The 21,462-nt window shown below is 45.2% G+C and overlaps 1 long non-coding RNA gene across 1 annotated transcript; it reads left to right on the top strand.

The window, feature by feature from the left end:
• Positions 1 to 1,170: 1,170 nt before the first annotated feature.
• LOC123355248 lies at positions 1,171 to 21,109 on the top strand. Its single transcript, XR_006575026.1, has 3 exons — positions 1,171 to 2,940; positions 11,086 to 11,236; positions 20,900 to 21,109. It is a non-coding gene; the product is annotated as an uncharacterized LOC123355248 (long non-coding RNA).
• Positions 21,110 to 21,462: the final 353 nt, after the last annotated feature.

Below are 21,462 nucleotides of genomic sequence, written 5' to 3'. Positions count from 1 at the left end.
GAATGCATTACTTGAACAACGAAATAACTCCCCTTCAAATATAGCACAGGTAGTCCCCCTATATGTGGTGGCTGCATTGGTGGCAGAAAGGCCAAGAATTGAACTGTCCAAAAGATGTAACTACTCCTGCCTCTAGGGGTGGGTAGTCCTGCCCCACAGAGTTAGGTAGCATTAATTGGCACTTGCGTTGCCTCATTGATACTTACCTCAACAGTTCAGTTTCCCCCTCTGCCTGGCAAGGAGCTGAGTGCTGTCACCACTGGACTATAAAGTGAATCTCTCTCTGGTGCAATTAATATTTAATAATTTGATTAAAGTGGAATGGCTTCAACAGAGAGACTGAGGGAGACCTACATCAGAATATCCCATAATCCAGTGGTCACTGTTTTGTGCGGAGTTAGATGTGCTCTGAGCATGCCTATAAGACAGAAATGTAGGTGGAGAAATGCCTATCTTCATCTGGTTTGTGGATCGCACTAGGGCAGAGGTAGTCAATTATTTTTTCTCAAGGTCCAAATTTCTTGATCAAGGTACAGTCAAGGTCCGGACTGCAGAGAAACATTTTTCACACCGCAAGTGCCCCTGTTCAACAAACACCTAAAATGCTGTGTAATATACCTAGGGCCTATTGCAGGAGTAGTCAATAGGCGAACCATGGGCCAAATCCAGACTGCTAGAGGCTTTTGACCGGACCATGAAACTCCGGAGAGCAGGTGAGGGTGGGGACAGCTAATGTAGGTAGAGGAATGACTGGCTGCATGGTGGTGAGTTTGGGGGAGCTGGTACCCAAGGCTGACACATAACTCAGGGTGGCAGGTGCCTCCCCACCCTCCCTAAATGGAGCCCCACCCCCATGGGGTTCATAGCAGGAGCCACGGCAGGCACCTGAGGATGACTCAACTCATGGGGGGACAAGTGTCCTGCCCTCCCTAAATGGAGTCCTGCCCGGCTTGCCCAGCAGGGGTTGAGACCCCAGTGCACCCGGCATGGTTCCATTTAGGCAGGGCAGGAGGGGACACTTTTCCCTCTCTGCTCCCCCATTATAAGTCAGCCTTGGGCACCAGCTCCCCCAAGCCCACCAGCACACAGCCAGTTACTCTTCTACTTGCACTAGACCTCCCCCACCCCAGAACTAACTGCCCACAGCCCCCCAGCAGTTTCACAGTCCAGTCAAAAGCCTCTGGCGGCTCAGATTTGGCCCACAGTCTGCCTGTTGACTACCCTGCACTAGGGCTTAAGCGACCAGATGCCTAGAGGGAGGCAGCAGTGCACTTGCCCAGAGGCAGAAACTTAGGGGCCTATGAAACTTTTACAGCAGAAATTTAGGCTCCAAATGAATTTAGGCACCTAGAGAGTTAGGCAACAGCCAAGTAGGGGTTTTGTGGATCTCAGTGGTGCCTAAAACTGAGACTTAGGTGCCTAAACCCCTGTGTGGATCTGGGCCTATATGGAAAAAAAAACTTTAGTAAGTATGAGTGTGGAAGGTCTCTTGCCTGAACTGAGGGGCAAGGTAGTAAGAGAGCCTGGTGCTGTCTTTTATAGACTTCTGGCTATGAGGAATTATTTAGGGTGCTCAAAAGTGGTATAACTGGGAGCAACATGATGGAATAAGGAAGAAAAATTAGGCTGAATAGGACAAAAAAACTTCCTGTTGGTGAGAGCTATTCAAATGGAAATAGTAGAAACCTTATTATTTTGGATTCTTAAAATTAGACTGGAGAAAGCACTAGAAAACAGCATAACAAACAGTCTTGCAATGGCTAGGGGATGGCATCAATATGACCTAATAGGTCTTTTCCATCTCTAACTTCTACTAAGTCAGGGTTCAGGAAGCTTTTTGCCATCTGGACTAGTCCTTCAAAACCAGACTTTAGGGCTGATTTCCCCTTCTAAATGATGATTTTGTCACCTACGGTTACAGCATCTTCCATTATTCAGCTGATCTTACTCAGTTTATCTTTGGGTTTCTAACTGAAATTTTCCCTGGAGCAACAGTTTTCAGATCTAAATTCTTCTAGTCATTTTCACTGTGCTGTGCCCCTCTTGTACAAGAGGGATACAGCACAATGGTCACAGATGAGACAAGACAGCAGTTACCTTTAGGCAAGAATTACTAGTCTAGCTCCACTGATACAGACAGTAAGAGATAGGCATAGGAGAGGACATTATTCTAACAACATGGCATCTCTTGGTGCTTAATGCTGGTGCAGATGAATGTGATCTAAGCATAAGGATGGTAAGCCCATGGCTTGTAAACCCAGCCCTAGCACCAACTGTCTTTGTGTCCTTCAGCAATTAATTTAACCTCTACCTCAATTTTTCCCTCTCTAAAGTGGAGATAATACCAAAGAATTTTAAATTGTATTTGCTGTTCAGTGGCCTATGTGAAATGATTTCGTTGGGTCTCAGCCTTAATGCACAAGTGTCCCTGTCACTTGTTTAGCCTCTTCACAGAGGCCCAGAATTGAATGGGCCATAGGGACTCAATGAACACCACTCACCCCTAAAAGTGTGGGCATCCCTGCAAGTCAGGTTTGAAGCATACTGCCAGAGTAGCACTGTGTTTGGCAAGCTCAGGCCAGTCCCACAGGATGCAGGGTTGTATTATGATTAAGAGACGATTCCCCACTTCACCATGTGGTGGCACCACCAGCAAATGTAAAATCAATACTGTACTTGGAACTACTGTATGTGTCACAAGCTGGGACACTGACAACCTGTAACATAGCCTGTGCTTGTCAACAAGCAGGTGTTTCCAAACCATTTTAATAACAAAAACTAATGTGTGTTCTTTTAGGATGGAGAAGGGGAATTCTCTGGTATGCTCTAATATTCCCCATTGTGCTGATGTTCTTCCAGCCTGAAAAGAGCAGAATCATGCAACTGGTCACTTAAGCAACATGAGGCTCCCTTAAGAGCCTGGTGGTCTCTCTATCTAAGGTACTTATATAGCTCTCTTTGCCACAAGATCTGAGCACCTCATAATCTTAATTTATCCTCACAACACACATGTGCAGTAGGGAAGGGCAAGACCTTCATTCAGGTTTGTAAGTTCACACAGGAAGTCTGTGGTGGAGTAAGTAATTGAATCCAGGTATCCCAAGGCCTAGGCTAGAACTTGAAGCACTGAATCAACCTTCTTGAAGAGTTGTTACAGCTGCTATCAGAGCTATCCTAGAGATCTGGGTCCAACCTGAGAACCCTTGTCATCCTTATCTGTCCTCAATTAGCAGGGGATTACTTATTTCAGAGCCAAATTTAAATTCGTATCCACAAGCCTAATATTATCCCACTTTCATTAGTGTAAAATTATTTTGTCAGGATGGCTAAATCATGAAATTGAGGTTATAGTATAAATCACATTATCTAAACCTCACTTCACTGCAAGCTTCCTCCACTTATTATTGTGTTCCCTCACTTTTCTACCCAACCAGCCCACCCCAAATATTTTGTGTGCGTTTGCTTTTTCTCCAGTTTCTTTCACAATATAAATACACTGCAGGATCTAGGATGTTGTCCCAGTTCATAAGCCACATTAAATTCTGATTGAATCAAGTTTTCTGATACTTGGAAGGCTTAGATTTTTATTAGTAAATGTTGATTTCACCATACACACACCCCAACGAAAAAATATTTCCATCAATAATCAAAATGTATAGATAGGCAAAGTAAGAAAAATGCTGCTTGAGAACTTATTAGAGTTTGATTTAAGGATATTTACTTTGTATATTTTGCCATGTAATGTTGAAAATTTGTGTTTTAACAGTTATACAGCTTTATTTTTTTTTAATCTCAATGTCTACCATCATTAAATAACTATTGTCTGATCCCCCATAATATCCTACAGCTGTGAAAATTGAAATAAATAAAAGTATTTTAAAAAGCTTAAAAATAACCATTTATATTATTCATTGAAAATTTTATAAAAAGGAATTCTGCCAAGCCTATTTAAAACTCACTGTCTGTCAGAAAATATACTTACTTTTGTGTGTGTGTGCACCAATCTGCTTTGAACTTCCTGAAAACTAGCTTCTTCCCCAAGCAAAGTCAAAGTGTAGGAGAAAATGCAGTTCTGCCCCCAGGCACTTACAATTAAAATTAAACTATGTGACGATCCAGCGTGGCCTAGTTCAAAACAGACTGTTTCCTGAAAGCTGTTTTAGGATTTCGGCTCCTAGAAGGTCTTCAAGACTGCAATGAATTTATAAACTGTTAAAATTAAATGAAAAATAAATAGAGACAAGATGGGTGAGGTAATATCTTTTATTGGGCCAACTTTTGAACCATACAGAGCTCTTGAGGTCTGGGAAAGGTACTCAGAGCATCTCAGCTAAATGCAAGGTGGAACAGATTGTTTAGCATAAGCAGTTAGCACATATTGTAATGGACTATTCAAGGTAGAGTGGCCCATTAACACCTCTGCAGGCATAGCACAAAAGGACAGGGTTAGTGGGTTACAGATTGTTGTAATAAGCCGTAAATCCAGTGTCCCTGTTCAGTCTATGCTTCATTTGAAGTTGTTCGTGACAAGGTGTGCAGCAGAATTCGCAGGGGCCATGACATGAATGCTTCTGTTATGACGCACTGAAATAGATCTGGTTTACATAATGCCCTGCTAACAACAGGGGTTGCCTGGACCCAGATCTTGAAGGTAAAAAGCCCCAACGTCATCAAGTTCCTTACCACACAATGTTTATGCTCAGCACCAGGTTTGTGCGCACACTGCCTGTGTGCACTGGAGCAGGGAACAGTGGGATGGTTTATTCCCTAAGGCATTGGATTCCAGCCCAGATATGGAGCAATTGCAATCTGAACACTGAACAGGTAGCTCACTTCATTACACAACCGGATACACATGCAGGCAGAACAGATACTTCTTTGCCCTGGGCCTCTGTGCAGTCATGCCCACGGGGTCTGGGCACATCCCCCATCAGTAATCCTCACACACACAGTTTTGCTTATGTAGGTTGTAATATCAGCCTCTCCTCACAAACAGGAAACTTTACAGTGGTACCCCACAAAAACACTGTGGTTCTGCATTCCTGTTGCAACTCTTCTCGATCTGAGAGACAATCCCCATCCCGCACAAAGGCAGATCCCAAGCTGTTGAAGTGGGTGATGGTGCAGACTGCAAGACTGAGACCATCTTGGTTCACTTATCCAAGTTTCCACTGCTCCATTCCACCAATGTGTCTCAAACTGGAGATTTACCCTGCCTGGGGTTCACTTTCCATTACTAATCTTTTTTATTAAGTGATTTTCTAAAGTCCTAGTATAGTGCCAGCCTTATATATGTGGCAGTGCCCAAGCATGCCTATTTCCATGCCCACCTTTGCCTCTGCTGAGACTGCCATTGGTTAATTAGGCTTTGTCTACACCACACAGATTTTAGTGACATGGCTCTGCTGCTACAGCCGTGCACAGTGTAGCTGCTGTTTGTTGGCAGGAGAAAGCTCTCATACCGACAAAAAGCTTCCACCCCCCACGAGTGGCGGTAGTTTTGGAAGGCGAGCGCTCCTGCCAACAAAGCATTGTTCACACTGGCGCTTTTCGTCAGTAAAGCTTTTGTCATTCAAGAGTGTGGTTTTTTAACATCCCTGAACAACAAAAAATTTGCGGATGAAGTTCCAGTGTAGACAAAGTCGGAGTGCCAAAAGTGGTGGTGGTTTTGCAAGCAGAACTTGTCCATTAGAAACTAAGAGATCCACCCACTGATTTCACAGGGGCCATTGAATGGCTGTCAGATAACTATTTCCAATCACGGCTGACTTTGGATACCCTTGACCAGGCACACAATGGTGAAAGGTTCTTCTTCGAGTGCTTGTTCATGTCAATTCCAATCAGGTGTGTGTGTGCACATGTGCACAGTAGCCGGAAGATTTTTCCCCTATCAGCATCCGTGGGGTTGGCCTGGGCACCCAATAAAGGGCCCTACCGATCTGCCACCCCCTCAGTTCCTCCTTACCACCAGTGACGGTAGCTGGAACTTCCCTTGCTCTTGCTTTGGCAAGCGGCTTAGCAGTACTTTCGGTTTTCGCTGTAGATAGATAGTTCTAGTTGGTTAGTATAGCGTAGTTCATTCACTTCTAAGTTTCAGTTATGGGTGGTTCCCCCCCTTGTTTTTCTCCCCCCCTTATTTGTCACCGGGACATGCTGCGATCCCCGGGCCTTGCTAGGACTGTGCGAAGCGCATGCCTTAAAGTGGCCCCCACACCTCCTGTTTACAGTGTCTGGGTGAGGGTCACCAAAAAGACCACTGCAAGATCTGTCAGGAATTCCAGCCAAGAACTCTTAAAGAGGGGGAGCAGCGGCTTAAAATCCTCTTCATGGAGGCAGCTCTCCAACCTCAGTTGGACCCAGGCGCCAGACATCCCGCTCCCAGTATGTCTTCTTTGGCACGGAGTGCTTCGGCACCATCTTTAGAGATCCGGTGTCGAAGAAAGACACTGCCAAGGAGGCTCGGCACCGTCATGGAGCCCTCTAAGGGGCACTCCAGCCTTCAGCACCGGTCCCAATCACCAGCACAGAAGAAGAAGAGGACGGAAGAAACGACGATCCTCTTTGGAAAGATCCAGGGACCAGCCATCAGTGGCACCTCAGTTGGACCGAGGCTCAGAGTGGGGCTACGTTGACTTCTGCCCAAGTGAAGCAGTCGAGTCTGGGCCTATCGCACTCGCCGAACCCCTCAAAGCACCTGTCGCTCCCATCCACCCTGGAGGCTTTTGAGCAGCGCAGGACCTGCTTAGACTTACATTCTCGCCCCCAAGGGAGAGAGGATGCATCTGCACCGTAGGCTCCATCCCGGCACCCCGATCAGTTAAAGGGAAAGCCGGCAATGATGTCATGCCGATCCCCATCACCTCAGCACCCCCCGACGCCAGCACCTCCATCCAGGGAGTGCAGTCAGTCCCCAGGCTCCCAGCGCTCTACGTTGAGAGGTGTAGCGCCGGCCTGGTCCTCCTATTCTGAAACATCAGAGTCAGAGTTGGACTTGTACCACTCTAACTATAGTAGAAGCAGAAGGTCCAGTTCAAGGCACCATAGGGGGTCCCTCCCAATGCAGTGGCCCACACAATGGCAGAACCCAGCTCAGTGGCCCTTTTGGATTCCGTGAGCTTTCCATCAAGGCCAGGGTCGGAGCCAAGGATCCCACTCGAGAGCTGCATCAGTGGCGTCTGCAATGTTTGTTCTGCCACGACGAGCGACCAAGCCATTACCTCCGGCATCAATGCCATCAGCCACAGCACCGTCACCAACATTGGCACTGACCGCAGCGCCGCCCTTGACAACACCTTCGGCACTGGAGGCGTCGGCAGCTCAGATTGCTGCTACGGTGCTGGCTGCATCTTCGATGAAGACCCCAGTGCAGATGCTACACCAGGCGTCTACACTGGCACAGGCGTGGGACCCGATGTTGGCACCAATACCCACCAATGCCTCGTGGCACTGGGACTGGGCCAACCAACCACAGTCCCCCCAGTCATGAGATCCCTCGGGTAGGAATGGTAGAGAGCAACCACCTCCTCTGGTAGCCTCCTCCACTTCTTCACCAGATGAGACGCTGGCGGGCACTTCTGTAGCCCCAGCTCTGGAAAACTCCAGGATGTTGCAGCAGTTGCTGTGCCAGGTCGCCCAGGGTCAGGGCATTAAGGCGGAGGAAGTGGTAGATGATGCAGACCCTATGGTTGACATCCTAGCCCTCTCTTGCCATTCCCGTATCGCCTTACCATTTATAAAGACAATTACAGACATGGCTAAGACCTTGTAGCAGACCCCGGCCTCACTCCCACCCACCACCAAGCATAACGAACGCCGGTACTTTTTGCCCTCCAAGGGTTATGAACACTTATATTCCCACCCCCAGCCTGACTCTCTGGTGGTAGATGCTGCTAACCAGCGTGCGAGGCCAGGCTTTCAGGGCCTTTCCCCCAAGAATAGGGATGCTAAAAAAAACTAGACCTATTCGGGCGAAAGGTGTACTCAACGGGGGGACTACAGCTCCGAATATCTAACCAGCAGGCCATCGTCAGCAGATATTGCTACAATACCTGCTCGGCAATGGCTAACTTCACGGAGTGGCTCCCCTCAGACTCCCATGCCGAATTTTTGGCTTTGGTCAAGGAGGGGAGACTGATCTCCAGGGGTGTCCCTGCAGGTAGCACTTGATGGGGCAGATGCTGCCACCAGGGTTATGGCCACAGGAGTAGCCATGAGAAGGGGCTCATGGCTCCAGGTTTCTGGTCTCCCCTATGAGGTCCAGCAGACCATACAAGGCCTGCCTTTTGAGGGTGAGACTCTTTTTTCGGAGAAAACGGACAAGAGGCTAAACAGCCTAAAGGACTCCAGAGCCACCCTCAGGTCCCTGGGTCTCTACACAACGTCAACACAGCGACAACACTTCCGTCTGCAGCCTCCTCAGCGGTTCAGTCACCAGAACCACCAGGATGAGGAACAGGACAGTCAGAAGGCCGCATCAACCTTCTGGCCAGGGCTCGGGACAACCCAAGCCGTCTTCAGGGCCCATACCGACCTTTTGAAGGCATGGTCGAGGACAGTGTACCACACCAAAGACTGGATCCACCCCGCCTTACCTTCTCGTCCCAACTGTCCTCTTTCTACTGTGCATAGCCCCGTATCACCTCAGACTGCTGGGTGCTCCGCATGGTAGAGAGGGGATACTTCATCCAATTCTATGCCCTCACACCCTTCCACCCCCCTTCCCTGTCCCTCTTCAGGGACTCTTCTCACAAACAATTCCTATCCAGCAGGTTCAGTTGCTCCTATCACTAAGGGCATTGGAGGTGGTTCCTCAGGAGCACAGGGGCAAGGGCTTTTATTCCTGGTATTTCCTAATACCAAAAGCCAAAGGTGGCCTCAGGCCCATCCTGGACCTGCAAGAACTCAACAAGTTCATGAAGAAACTCAAGTTCTGCATGGTCTCATTGGCCTCCATCATCCCCTCACTGGATCCAGCAGACTGGTATGCCGCCCCCGACTTTAAGGACACTTACTTTCATATTGCGATCACTCAGCCCCACAGGGAGTACCTCACAATAGCCACTACCAATTTACAGTCCTTCCGTTCGGCCTGTCAGCAGCACCTTGAGTCTTCACCAAGTGCATGGCAGTCGTCGCTGCATTCCTGCACAGGCACCAGGTACAGATGTTTCCATACCTCGACAACTGACTGATCAAGGGCCACAGGAAACCCTCTACGAGAGCCACCTACCTTGCCAAGTGGAAGAGATTTTCAGTCTGGTTGGCACAGCGTCATTCATTCCCAACACTTGCCTCAGTGCTGCTTATTCTGGACTACCTTCTCTATCTGAAGCAGCAGGGGCTTTCAGTGTCATCAATAAGAGTTCACTTAGCTGCCATCTCGGCCTTTCACCGGGCGCGGAGGGACGCTCTGTGTTTGCTAACCCGATGGTCAGCCGGTTTCTTAAAGGTCTCGACAGGCTATACCCTTATGTCTGGCAGCCTGTCCCAGCTTGGGACCTCAACCTGGTCCTTTCTAGGCTCATGGAATCACCCCCCCTTGAAACCTTGGCATCATGCTTCCTGCTCTACCTCTCTTACAAGGTGGCGTTCCTGGTAGCGATAACCTCAGCCAGGAGGGTGTCTGAACTTAAGGCCCTAACATCAGAGCCTCCTTACACCTTGTTCTGTAAGGACAAGGTTCAGCTCAGACCTCACCCTGCTTTCCTCCCAAAGGTTGTGTCGCAGTTTCACATCAACCAGAACATCTTCCTCCTGGTATTGTACCCTAAGCCGCATTGGATGTCCGTAGGGCGCTAGCCTTCTACATTGAGAGAATTCAGCCATTCAGAAAATCGGTCCAGTTATTCATGGCAGTGGTGGAAAGAATGAAAGGTCTGCCTGTGTCATCGCAATGCATTTTGTGATGGATCATGTCCTGCATTCGTGAGTGCTACAACCTGGCGGGGGTTCCTGCACCTCCGATCACTGCGCACTCCACCAGGGTGCAAGCCTCGTCAACAGCATTCCTGGCTCAGGTTCCCACTCAGGAAATCTGCAGGGCGGCAACGTGGTCCTCCATACACACTTTTGCCATGCACTATGTGATTACCCAGCAGGCCAGAGACGATGCGGCCTTCAGGTGAGCAGTTCTCCAACCAGTGAATAACTCCGACCCCACCTCCTGAACTTGGGCTTGTGAGTCACCTGATTGGAAGTGACATGAACAAGCACTCAAAGAAGAAAAAACGGTTACTTGCCTTCCCGTAACTGCTGTTCTTCGAGATGTGTTGTTCATGTCCATTCCAATACCCATCCTCCTTCCCTGCTGTCGGAGTAGCCGGCAAGAAGGAACTGAGGGGGTGGTGGGTCGGCAGGGCCCTTTATTGGGTGCTATGAAGACGCAACTCCAGTGGGTGCCCAGGCCGACCCCACGGATGCTGCTAGGGGAAAAATCTTCCAGCTACTGTGCATGTGCGTGCACACACACCTGATTGGAATGGACATGAACAACACATCTCAAAGAACAACAGTTACGAGAAGGTGAGTAATCAGTTTTTTTGTGACCTATTACCATTGCCCTCAACCAACTACTAATGTATGATTGCTGTCAATATCCAGTGGATCTTGTGGCCTTTTAAAGGATTCTTACTGTACACTGGAGTTCTTGCTGTGTGAGTGGATAGGATTTTTGAGTTAAATATTATCTGATGTAACGTTATTTATTATCTGTTTCCAACACACTGACCTCATTTCCACTATATCTTATTCTAGGCTGCTGCTGTGGGATGTTTATCTTGCATGTTAGTTAGTGGCATGCAAGGATGAGGGGGGAAAAATGGTTCTGTGCAGACTTTGAAAGAGACAAATCAACACCACAGCTTTGGCCAGGGCCTTCAAAAGCTAATTTGTGAGCAAGTGTCTCACTGAGCTCCTGTTGGAAAGCAGGCAAAAAGAAACTCGTATTTACCTGCCTTGCAAGCCCTGCTATCCCTGCTCCCACTGAAGTTAATGGAAAAACTCACATTGACTTCCATGGACACAGGCTTTATAGTATTATGCTGCAGTATAAAGTAGGTGCAATAAAGATTTTATCTAATCCACCAGGGGCCAAAATGCATGAAGTTCATATTTTGCAAACTGACATAAAACAAATGGCCAGATGTACATTGCCATCTGAGCACAGGACTGGGAATCGGGAGACATGGATTTTAGTCTCAAGTCTGCCACTGACTGGCTGTGAGCTTTGTGACCTTGGGTAAGTAGTTTTACTTCTGTATCTCAGTTTCCCCATCTTCTAAATGGCATAATGATATCTACCTTTATGAAGCACTTTGAAATCCTTAGATGAAAGGTGCTACCTAAGTGTAATGCATTATTTTCATTAAAAAACACACATGCACCCTTGATATTTCTCTGCACTTGTATCTTTTTATAGATGCTGTGTTTATTTTACAAATTTTTGAATATGAGCCCCTCTGGGCACATTTTCATTTTTTTAACATGAAAAATATATAGCAGATTAGAAATTGTCTGTTGGCTAAATTCACCAGCATTAAAACCTTGCAATTGATTATCATTGTCCTCATCTTGTAGCGATGGAGATGGGGAGCACAGGGTCAAATGTAATGTTAGCTGCAAAGGGGGGAAAATGGGTAATGCCCTTTTCAATTTCAGTATGATGGAGCAGGAGACCTAAAAAGTTTTGTTAGAAAACAAGCAGGATTATAATTATTATTATTATTTTCAAATCTTAGAAATTCAGATCTAATCTCATAGAGTCATAGACTTTAAGTTCAGAAGGGACCATTATGATCATCTAGTCTGACCTCCTGCACAACGCAGGCCACAGAATCTGACCCACCCACTCCTGTAATAAACCCCTAACCTATGTCTGAGCTATTGAAGTCCTCAAATCATGGTTTAAAGACCTCAAGGTGCAGAGAATCCTCCAGCAAGTGACCCGTGCCCCACGCAGCAGAGGAAGGCGAAAAACCCCCAGGGCCTCTGCCAATCTGCCCTGAAGGAAAGTTCCTTCCTGACCCCAGATATGGCGATCAGTTAAACCCTGGGCATGTGGGCAAGACTCACCAGCCAGACACCCAGGAAAGAATTCTCTGTAGTAACTCAGATCCCACCCCATCTAACATCCCATCATGGGCCATTGGGCATATTTACCGCTAATAGTCAAAGATCAATTAATTGTCAAAATTAAGCTATCCCATCATACCATCCCCTCCATAAACTTATCAAGCTTAGTCTTGAAGCCAGATATGTCTTTTGCCCCCACTGCTCCCCTTGGAAGGCTGTTCCAGAACTTCACTCCTCTGATGGTTAGAAACCTTCATCTAATTTCAAGTCTAAACTTCCTGATGGCCAGTTTATATCCATTTGTTCTTGTGTCCACATTGGTACTGAGCTTAGATAATTCCTCTCCCTCCCTGGTATTTATCCCTCTGATATATTTATAAAGAGCAATCATATCTCCCCTCAGCCTTCCTTTGGTTAGGCTAAACAAGCCAAGCTCTTTGAGTCTCCTTTCATAAGACAGGTTTTCCATTCCTCGGATCATCCTAGTAGCCCTTCTCTGTACCTGTTCCAGTTTGAATTCATCCTTCTTAAACATAGGAGACCAGAATCTGTCCTGGAAGAGTCTATGGTGCCTGGAGAACTAGTGAAATGCCAAGAGCTATGAGCGGAAGCTGAGTGGGGAAGGGATTTTCAGTCACACAGTGTAAAACCATTTGGGTTTGCTAATATCTATTTCATTTTGATGTCTAGTAAATATGACTGAGGTAGGACATTTGTTGTAAAAGCTTCGATGCCCTCCCCCTGCCTGTGGTCAAGGTGCAAGAGCCAGAATAAACATCAGTCTGACAGACCCAGGGAAGGCCACACTGGGTGTTCCTGAGATTTCTAATGTAAAAAAGAAATAGGGAAGAATATTCCTTTTGCGAGGAGGGAGCTGCTGGGAGACCCAAAAAACTTCCAACCCCCTCTCAGGTCTTTGTTTATCTAACGTAAAGAAGAGGGAGGAAAAAAGGGCACACGTCCAATTAAAAAAACAAACACTTGCCAAGTCCCTTTGTAGACTTCTTCATACTTTGGTCCATTCCCTCTGGGGAAAAAGATTCTGAAATATGCAGAGAAGCAACAGTACAAGCTTTATATTGTTGCAGCCACTTTACCTTTGTGGTGACACATGCTCCTTTGAGCTGCAGCATTGCCAAATATGCAAGAGTGCCACAAACTCGGGTGGTTTTGTTGTTGTTGTTGTTTTGAAGCTTGTGAGGTATTACTTTTCCTTTGGCCAAGTAAATGCATTTCCCAGCATATTTAAACCCATTATGTCTTTTACTCTTTGTACAACAAAATATGAAAAAGCCACAGGGCACAATTGGGTCCCAAATAATTGCATTTGCTAACTATACACGGGCCTAGTAGCTGCATACATACTGCATCTCTGAACAGTTTCAGGTGGCTTCTAAAATATAGAATACAGTTAGTTCCACTAGAGGGCTCATAAAGTATGTAAAAGGACTCAATTCCCACACACTATAATACCGTTCTGTGATTTGGGGGGATCCGGGGGGGCTGCTCATCCCAAATAATTTCTCAAGCAGGATCACTTCTGGGATTTGAGGAGTAGGATCACCGAAAGAGTGGCTAATGGGAGTCAGCTGGGAGCAGAATCAAAGCTCTGTTGATCAGGGAATATGTTTGATATCTCATTAGCTGCCAGATTATTAAGTTATTAATTAATCCACTCCATTTATTGTTGTAACATGGCTTTTCACTACTGGCTTAGTCCCTGCTGTGTAGCAGCACCAACAGCCAAGAAGCAGTGAAGTGCCACTTGTGTGATAATGCCACCTCTTGGAGAAAGCGGAGAGTCAGAGAGAAAGAAGAATAGCTCCTTAAGGGCATGGACTTCCAATGAGTCTGGGTAGTTTATTTGGTTTGTGTGGCTTAGGGGTTAGAGCCAAGAATCTGGGAGTCACGACTTTTAGGTTTTCTTCTCAGCTTTGAAACTGATTCACTGCATGACTTTGAACAACTGACTTAACTTCTCTGTGTCTATTGAAACATAGCAAAAAGTAGCTCCACATGACCTGGGCTAGGATTTAAATTAAAATGAAAGAGGAGGATGAGGGACTAATCAGCTACCATCTTCCACAAGCATGCCAGTGAGTGGCTAGAGACTCAGGAGCAGGAGAGGCGACTCCGCATCCCCCCCAGCATGTGTTCTCTTCCCCAGTCGCTACAGGCCTTCTCAGGTTTCCCACCTGTTGAGGTGGGTGGCATTTCCCAGAGTGTAAAATTGTTTACTTTGGAATGAATGGATGTAATGCACACCAGTGCCTTCTACACACAGTGGGATGAGAACTGCCCAGTTGTGTGTTGTAGGCACTGTACTGTTAATAGCTCATTTGAGATTTTCAGCTAACTCAGATTGTGCTTCTGCTGGAGTGTGCTTTTGTTTTACATTGCCAGGTCCTCCCATATCCCTGGCAGACCTGCCTCATGACCCAGGCACCTGGATTTGTACTGTTTACTCTGCATTCTACTACCCTGCTGAGGACAATGAAAGCACATCTGTCAGTTTCATTCTTTGTTTACACTTTCTAGTCATTTTCCCTTTCACATTCTCACTGGCTGGCATGGTGCTGCAGTGAGAGCTGGCTGTCTGATGAACACCTCTGAGTGCCAATGATTCAACAAAATTTGCCAACTTCATTAGATAAACTATACACTGTGAATAAGTGCTATCCCCACCGGCTGTTTCCACTGGAATTGGCTTTAGGTTTTGTAAGGGCTTCTCTTCTATAAAACGTTGAAGCCACATTTGACCCACCATTGTCTCGTCCACACAGGGAGCTGAAAGCAGCTAGGATCTGAAAGGCTGAGCCAGTTTCTTGTAAGCTGGTGTTATTAGCTTGAACTTTCTAATGAGCAGTTGAAGTAAATTAAACTGCATGTCTGTGCAGTAATCAGGCAATAAGGAGACTCCACAGTGGCTTATCCTGGATCCAAAATGCTAAACGAGAAAAATATGAAGAGGCAGTGAAAACAACTCCTTTGAGGTCCTATGAGATATTTGAAGGTAACAGCAGCACCAAAATGGAATTAGTCGCAGTCTCACATAGTTGAAATACCAAAAAGCAAGTCAGCTTCAACTCCTGGTTCAGTTGGTGCTAGGAAGAGATGTCTGAGCTTTGGACAAAATATTTTTTCTTTTTATTTGGATGTCAAGTGTTCTGCTCTGCATGGAAATTAGACTAGACTCACAGCTCGTTTCTTTGCATCCAGGAAACGGAAGGTAACTGATATCGGGGAAGACTGACGGAAAGATTGTATCCATGACAACCAGCAGATATGGCCTTGCTGCCCAGATGGCTGATGCCTGATTGGTTCCCATGTCCTCCCAGGATGTTCCCAACCCCAATGTGTCCCTTTGCTCAGGACACCTATTGTCTCCAACTTGGTGCTCTTGAGATGCAGGTGGCAAATTCCCAAATAAAAAGAGGCTCTCCTAGGCATCGGTTTAACCAATGCATGCTCTTTTAGCAAAACCCACCTTAGGCTGCATGTGCCTATGCCAAACAATCCTCCTTCAGATTTCTGGGGCTCAGGTCTAAAACTCTGGTCATTGACTAGAGCGCCTAGGTGCTATTGTGATACTTATAATAATAATTAATGTGGAAGCAGTGGACTGGATGGGGTCAGTGATCCCATAATCACTTCACAGAACCAGGGACCTTCTTCAAAGGAAAATACAGTAAATGGTGTCATAGGACTCATAACTTGGTTTGAGTAGATGAGCCGGCTTAATTCTTGCAAGAACTGGCCACATGAGCAACATCAGGAGGGAGTGTGAGGCACATGTTTGTGTTTACAGAAGATGCAGGTATTTGTCCTGTTAATAGGCCCTCACTACACATTGAACACCCTCTTCCAGGGGAATTAGATTTAGAGAACTGATTGCGTTCCCTAAGGTACTCACTGTACCATAATCTGCAGTGATGTGTTTTCCGCATTCCGGGTGCTGCCTGGACCTGCCTCGGAAAGCAGTGGCATTTCAGGCAGCTGTAATCACACAGGACGGTGAGTATAACAACGGAAAGAAATCCGCCACAAAAGGAAAAAGTAATCGGTCATTAAACACGCCAGCCAAAGTTTCTCATTACAGAGCTCCTGTTTTATGTCTAAAAAGTGACGCTTGCACCACGCAAAGGAAAAATATCTCTGGGATCAAAACAAGATGTTATCCCATTATGGTGATAAGAGGAGGGGAGTCTGGGACTTTTCAGCTTGGAAAAGAGATGACTAAGGGGGGTTATAATTGAGGTCTATAAAATCATGACTGGTGTGGAGAAAGTAAATAAGGAAGTGTTATTTACTCCTTCTCATAACACAAGAACTAGGGGTCACCAAATGAAATTAACAGGCAGCAGGTTTAAAACAAACAAAAGAAAGCATTTCTTCGCACAATGCACAGTCAACCTGTGAAACTCTTTGCCAGAGGATGTTGTGAAGGCCAAGACTATAACAGGGTTCAAAAAGAACTAGATAAGTTCATGGAAGATAGATCCATCAATGGCTATTTGCCAGAAGCTGGGAATGGGCGACGGGGGATGGATCATTTGATGATTCCCTGTTCTATTCATTCCCTCTGAAACACCTGGCATTGGCCACTGTCGGAAGACAGGATACTGGACTAGATGGACCTTTGGTCTGACCCAGTATGGCCGTTCTTATGTTCCGCTCTTATGAGAGGATGACGGGACACCTGAGTTCTAATCCCGGCTCTGCCACTGATTTGCTCCGTGACATGTTCCTCAGTTTCCCCATCTGCACAACAAGAATAACAGCAATATACTAGAAGATCATTTCAGATTAGTGCATTTTAAAAACAAAAATACATAAATACCTACTGCACAGGGTTACTGTAAGGCTTAATTAACAATGTCTGAATGTATGTAGCTTGCAGACCACACTGATCTTGCTCAGTAAATAATAACCTTGATAATGGGACTCATCCTGCAAATTTGTGCTTGCAATCCCATTACGTTTATTTGTGTGAGTAAAGGCTGGTGGGATCTGGCCTGAAGTTTGTAAAATGATCTGAGACTGCCTAATAAACATTATATAGGAAGACAGCAGGGATACAATTCTGAGTCTCAGAAAATACAGAAATATACGGGAGAATAAAGAGATACATATTATCCGTACACCTCCTAACTTACAATACAATCATCTAGCACAACACACAGTTAAAAAGATGTTCCTGTTGCATCTTGGCTCCAGAAAGGAGAAGCGGACAGATAAGGTGACTCAGGGGATCACTATTCCTAGGCAGCTAGGCTGATTAGCTATGGTCTGTGCATTCTTATACAGGGATCACAAAGGGGACAGCAAATCAAACAGCTTTTAATGCAAAGGGGAGAACTGTACCTGTGGCCAAGCTTGGGAAAGCTGTTTGTTTGTTGTTTCAACGGATGTAACTTTCACATACATCACAATCACTCTGCATGGGAACGCATTTATAAACCAAAAGCCAGCCAGCTTCAGATGCTAAAATGTCTCCTGCTGTAAATGAAGAGGATTTGGATTTTGAAACTGGAGAAAACAAACAGCAATGCAGCATTTTGAGTTTTTCAGTGAATTTCAGTGAACTGTGAAAGGGACCATTTGAGAGCTTTGGAGACCTCTGTGTCTCCATCATAGCCATAACACTGCCCCCAAACAAAGACCTCCGCACTTACCTGAAGAGAATACTTGGAAAGGAAGAAGGTTGTTTAGCTTCATTTAGCCATTGTGCTCTCTTGGGTGCCAACACTGAAGCTGCCTTTTAACTGGGAAATACTAATTGGGCTGAGACCACTACCTCATTTCACCTATCAAGAAGACACTTTCAGTCACCATTGCCCTGGGCTCACCTGGCAACCTAATAATGAGGCTCCATATTCTGTTACCAGTCTCCTGTATCTTTCAGGGCTGTCTACTGCAGGAGGCAGTGTGGTCTATTGGTTACAGCAGCAGACTTGGGTTCAGGATTCTTGTGTTCTATGCCGAGCTCGGCCACTGAATTGCTATGAGAGTTATCTAATCTAATTTGGGGATACTATATAGCCACCTTTGTGAAGTTCTTTGAGGTTTTTGTGTAAATGAAACAATAAACAGAGCACAAGCACTATCGTGCTAATACTCATGCAGTGTATTTTTCAGTAAAAAAAAAAAATCTTGAATTTACAGTTTTACTGTGAAACTGGCTTGTGTGATTTGGTACTTTGCCTAGACTCTTCGGCATCCCTGGGTGTGGATCTTTTTGTTCCCTTCAAATTAAATAAATCTTCATTTCCATAAAGCTCAATATTTCCTGTCTTTTGTCAAGCATGCAGTCAACTTGCAAATCTTTCTGCTGTGAAATATGAGCACATTTCAGCATCTCAGTAGAGTCATCGGGGGATGGAGTCAGTAGTGGAGTCTCTCCCTATCTCTCTACTTGAATTCCAACACACTTTGCTCTGCGTTTCAAATAGAATCCCTCTGGATAGTGGCCATTAACCTCCCACAATAATCTTGAAAATTGTCTTGCATTCTTACTGATTACTCAAAAAAAACAGGAGTACTTGTGGCACCTTAAAGACTAACAAATTTATTGTAGCATGAGCTTTCGTGAGCTAAAGCTCACTTCTTCGGATGCTCACGAAAGCTCATGCTACAATAAATTTGTTAGTCTTTAAGGTGCCACAAGTACTCCTGTTTTTTTTGCGGATACAGACTAACACGGCTGCTACTCTGAAACCTGTCATTACTGATTACTGTACCACTATTCAGTGCTAGAAAAATACCAGTGCTGTAAACAGAGCACCCCATCCAGGGCCATGTGAATGCCAACTTTTTAACTCACCAAAAGGAAACTACTTTATTTTTAACATATTTTCACTCTTTACAATAGCAATAATGATTTCTGGGTCCAAAAATTCACAGCAGTTAATAGCCAGCTGGGTCAAGGTTATAGCCTCAGTTGCTCCACATGATTGCAAGACTTCCAGGCAGATCTCCTCTTTGAAGTCAATAGGAGTTCTGCATGCCAACTGGGGGGAAATGCCCTCTCTGTCCTTAATGGCTTAAATATATCACTTCAGTTTAACATCAGGGCTGGGTGATTCCTAAAGTGTGGAGGAATCAAGGCCAGTGCCACCATGGTGGAATTGCCAAAGGTCAGCTTCATGGGGCCTAGATTTGATCTTAGAGGGTTGGAAACAGCCACTTTGCTATCCTGCTAGAAAGCCCCATGCCATGCATGTTTCTGTCTGCATTCATCATATGTCAGTCTGATACAATTCAAGAACATAAAAAAGTACTAAAAGTTACATGGACTTTGCAAACAAATGAAAGGAAAATAAGTCAGATGTTAGGTCTTCCAGCATTGATGCTATCTCTTTAATATTGCTATTTAAAGCAGGTTTAATTCTGTACCAGCTGGAGGATGATCCTAGCTGTGCTGCCCTATGCATATCAAGCAACAAGGAGCACTCCTAGAAAGCTGTGAAGTTAGATGAAATTATCCTAGACAAAACTCATCTCAACTTGCTCTCACAGTAATTGATATGGGGCCTAATTGTCCATAACAAGAATTCACTAGTACTATTCTGGCTGTTTCGTACTCCACAAGACTTTCATCTCAGGCTTGTGGATTTACAGTACTGAGGTGTGGTCAAAGCACAGGACTGGGAGCCAGGAAATCTTAAGCTTCGTTCTGACACTATATCTCTCTATGATCTTGGGGAATTCTCTGCTTCAGTTTCTGTACAACAGATGATAATATGGACCCACCTCACTGGCCTGTTGTGAAGATTAAAAGTGGGATTTTCAAAAGTGATCAGTGCTGACCTAATTCTGATCCCCTTGAGTCAATTGCCCGGGCCAATGAGAATGCAGGATCGGGACCTTAGATTGTTAGCTCCTTGGGGCAGAAACTATATTTTTGTGCTTTGTACATTGCTGATTTTTAACAAACGATAGAAAAATACTTTTAGCTCCCACATTATTATGTTTGACCCTTAGCTGTACCTATCTTTTAAAAAAGTGTTTATTTAATAAACAGTTCTATAATGAAATACAAAAATATTTTTTTGCAGAAGGTGGACAGAAGGAGCAGAATGTTACATGTTTCCACTGGGCGGGATAGCAGATAAGAATAGCAATTTATAATTAATACTTCACATTCCTAAAGCACCTGTCATCTGAGTAGCTCTCTATAAACCCTACAAAGCTGGATATGTATCAATGTCCCTAGTTTATGGAGAAACTGAAGAATGGGACTTGCACAAGGTTGAACAGTGAGTTAATGTCAGACTCAGAAAACAGAACCCAGATTGTTGGCCTGCCCATCTCCTGCTCTAATCACTAGCCTGTACTGCCTCCCACTAATTTAACCTCACTACGCCCTTCTGGTGGGGCTATTTTCCAATGTTCTATATACAATGAAGGCAGCATACAACTCAGCTTAACGCTTGGGGGGAGATTTTCCATGACACACGTGGCAGTTGGGCACCTCACTCCAATTGGGCAGTGGGAGTGAGCATCTAGCTGCCTTTTGTGCATTTGAAAATCTCCCTCACCAGTAGAAATATGTACACATAACAGTTGGTTACAAACAGTACTTCAAACCATCCAAAACCACGACTGGCTTTATGGTGTAAGGAATCCAAGGACTCCTGTGAATATGGTACCTTCTGTACGTGTTCAGTTATTTTCAAATATATTAGGAAAGATCCTGTCACTGACCAGTGTTACTTTTCAAACAATGCATGTAAATGCCTATGCACTGAGCTTTGTCTTTAAAGACATGTTACCATATGTTGAGATACTGGTCTGTTTTATGTCTTCAACTGTACATATCTTCTGACAGGTTGATTCGATCTGGCCTCCCTCTGCCTATTTTGGCCAAGAAATCTTGAGGCTTAATCTCCACTTCCTTCTGCCTAATTCTTGAAAGACAACAGAAGCGATTTTTCTGGGTAAGTATATTCATATATCCTCCATCTCCTTCTTTGATTTAGATCTTTGTTTGCCTCCACTCTCAATAACTTTATTCCTTGACCTGGATTTCTCCTTTTCCTCCCACATCCAAGTCTGTAAATTCATAGATCTTAAGGCCAGAAGACACCATTATGATCACCTAGACCAATGATACCTCCTGTATAACATGGACCATAGATTTTTAACCAGGAATTCCTGCATCAAGCCCTTAATCTTGTAATCAAGGATGGTTTTGTTTTTAAAACATCCAGTCTTGATGTAAAGACTTCAGGTGATGGAGAATCTACCACATCCCTTGGTAAATTCCAGTAGTTAATCACTCTGACTTCATCTCCTCTTGCTCAGGAATTGGATTTTTTTAGCCACTCCTGATGCAGCAGCATGACACATAGTAACTGAACTGCTTTGCACTGGCACCAGCCTCCTTTGAGA

This window comes from Mauremys mutica, chromosome 23 (assembly GCF_020497125.1).
Source record: "Mauremys mutica isolate MM-2020 ecotype Southern chromosome 23, ASM2049712v1, whole genome shotgun sequence".
NCBI classification, from domain to species: domain Eukaryota; kingdom Metazoa; phylum Chordata; order Testudines; family Geoemydidae; genus Mauremys; species Mauremys mutica.
The sequence above is the reverse complement of the archived record's forward strand: the minus strand, read 5'-3'. Positions and strand labels throughout refer to the sequence as shown.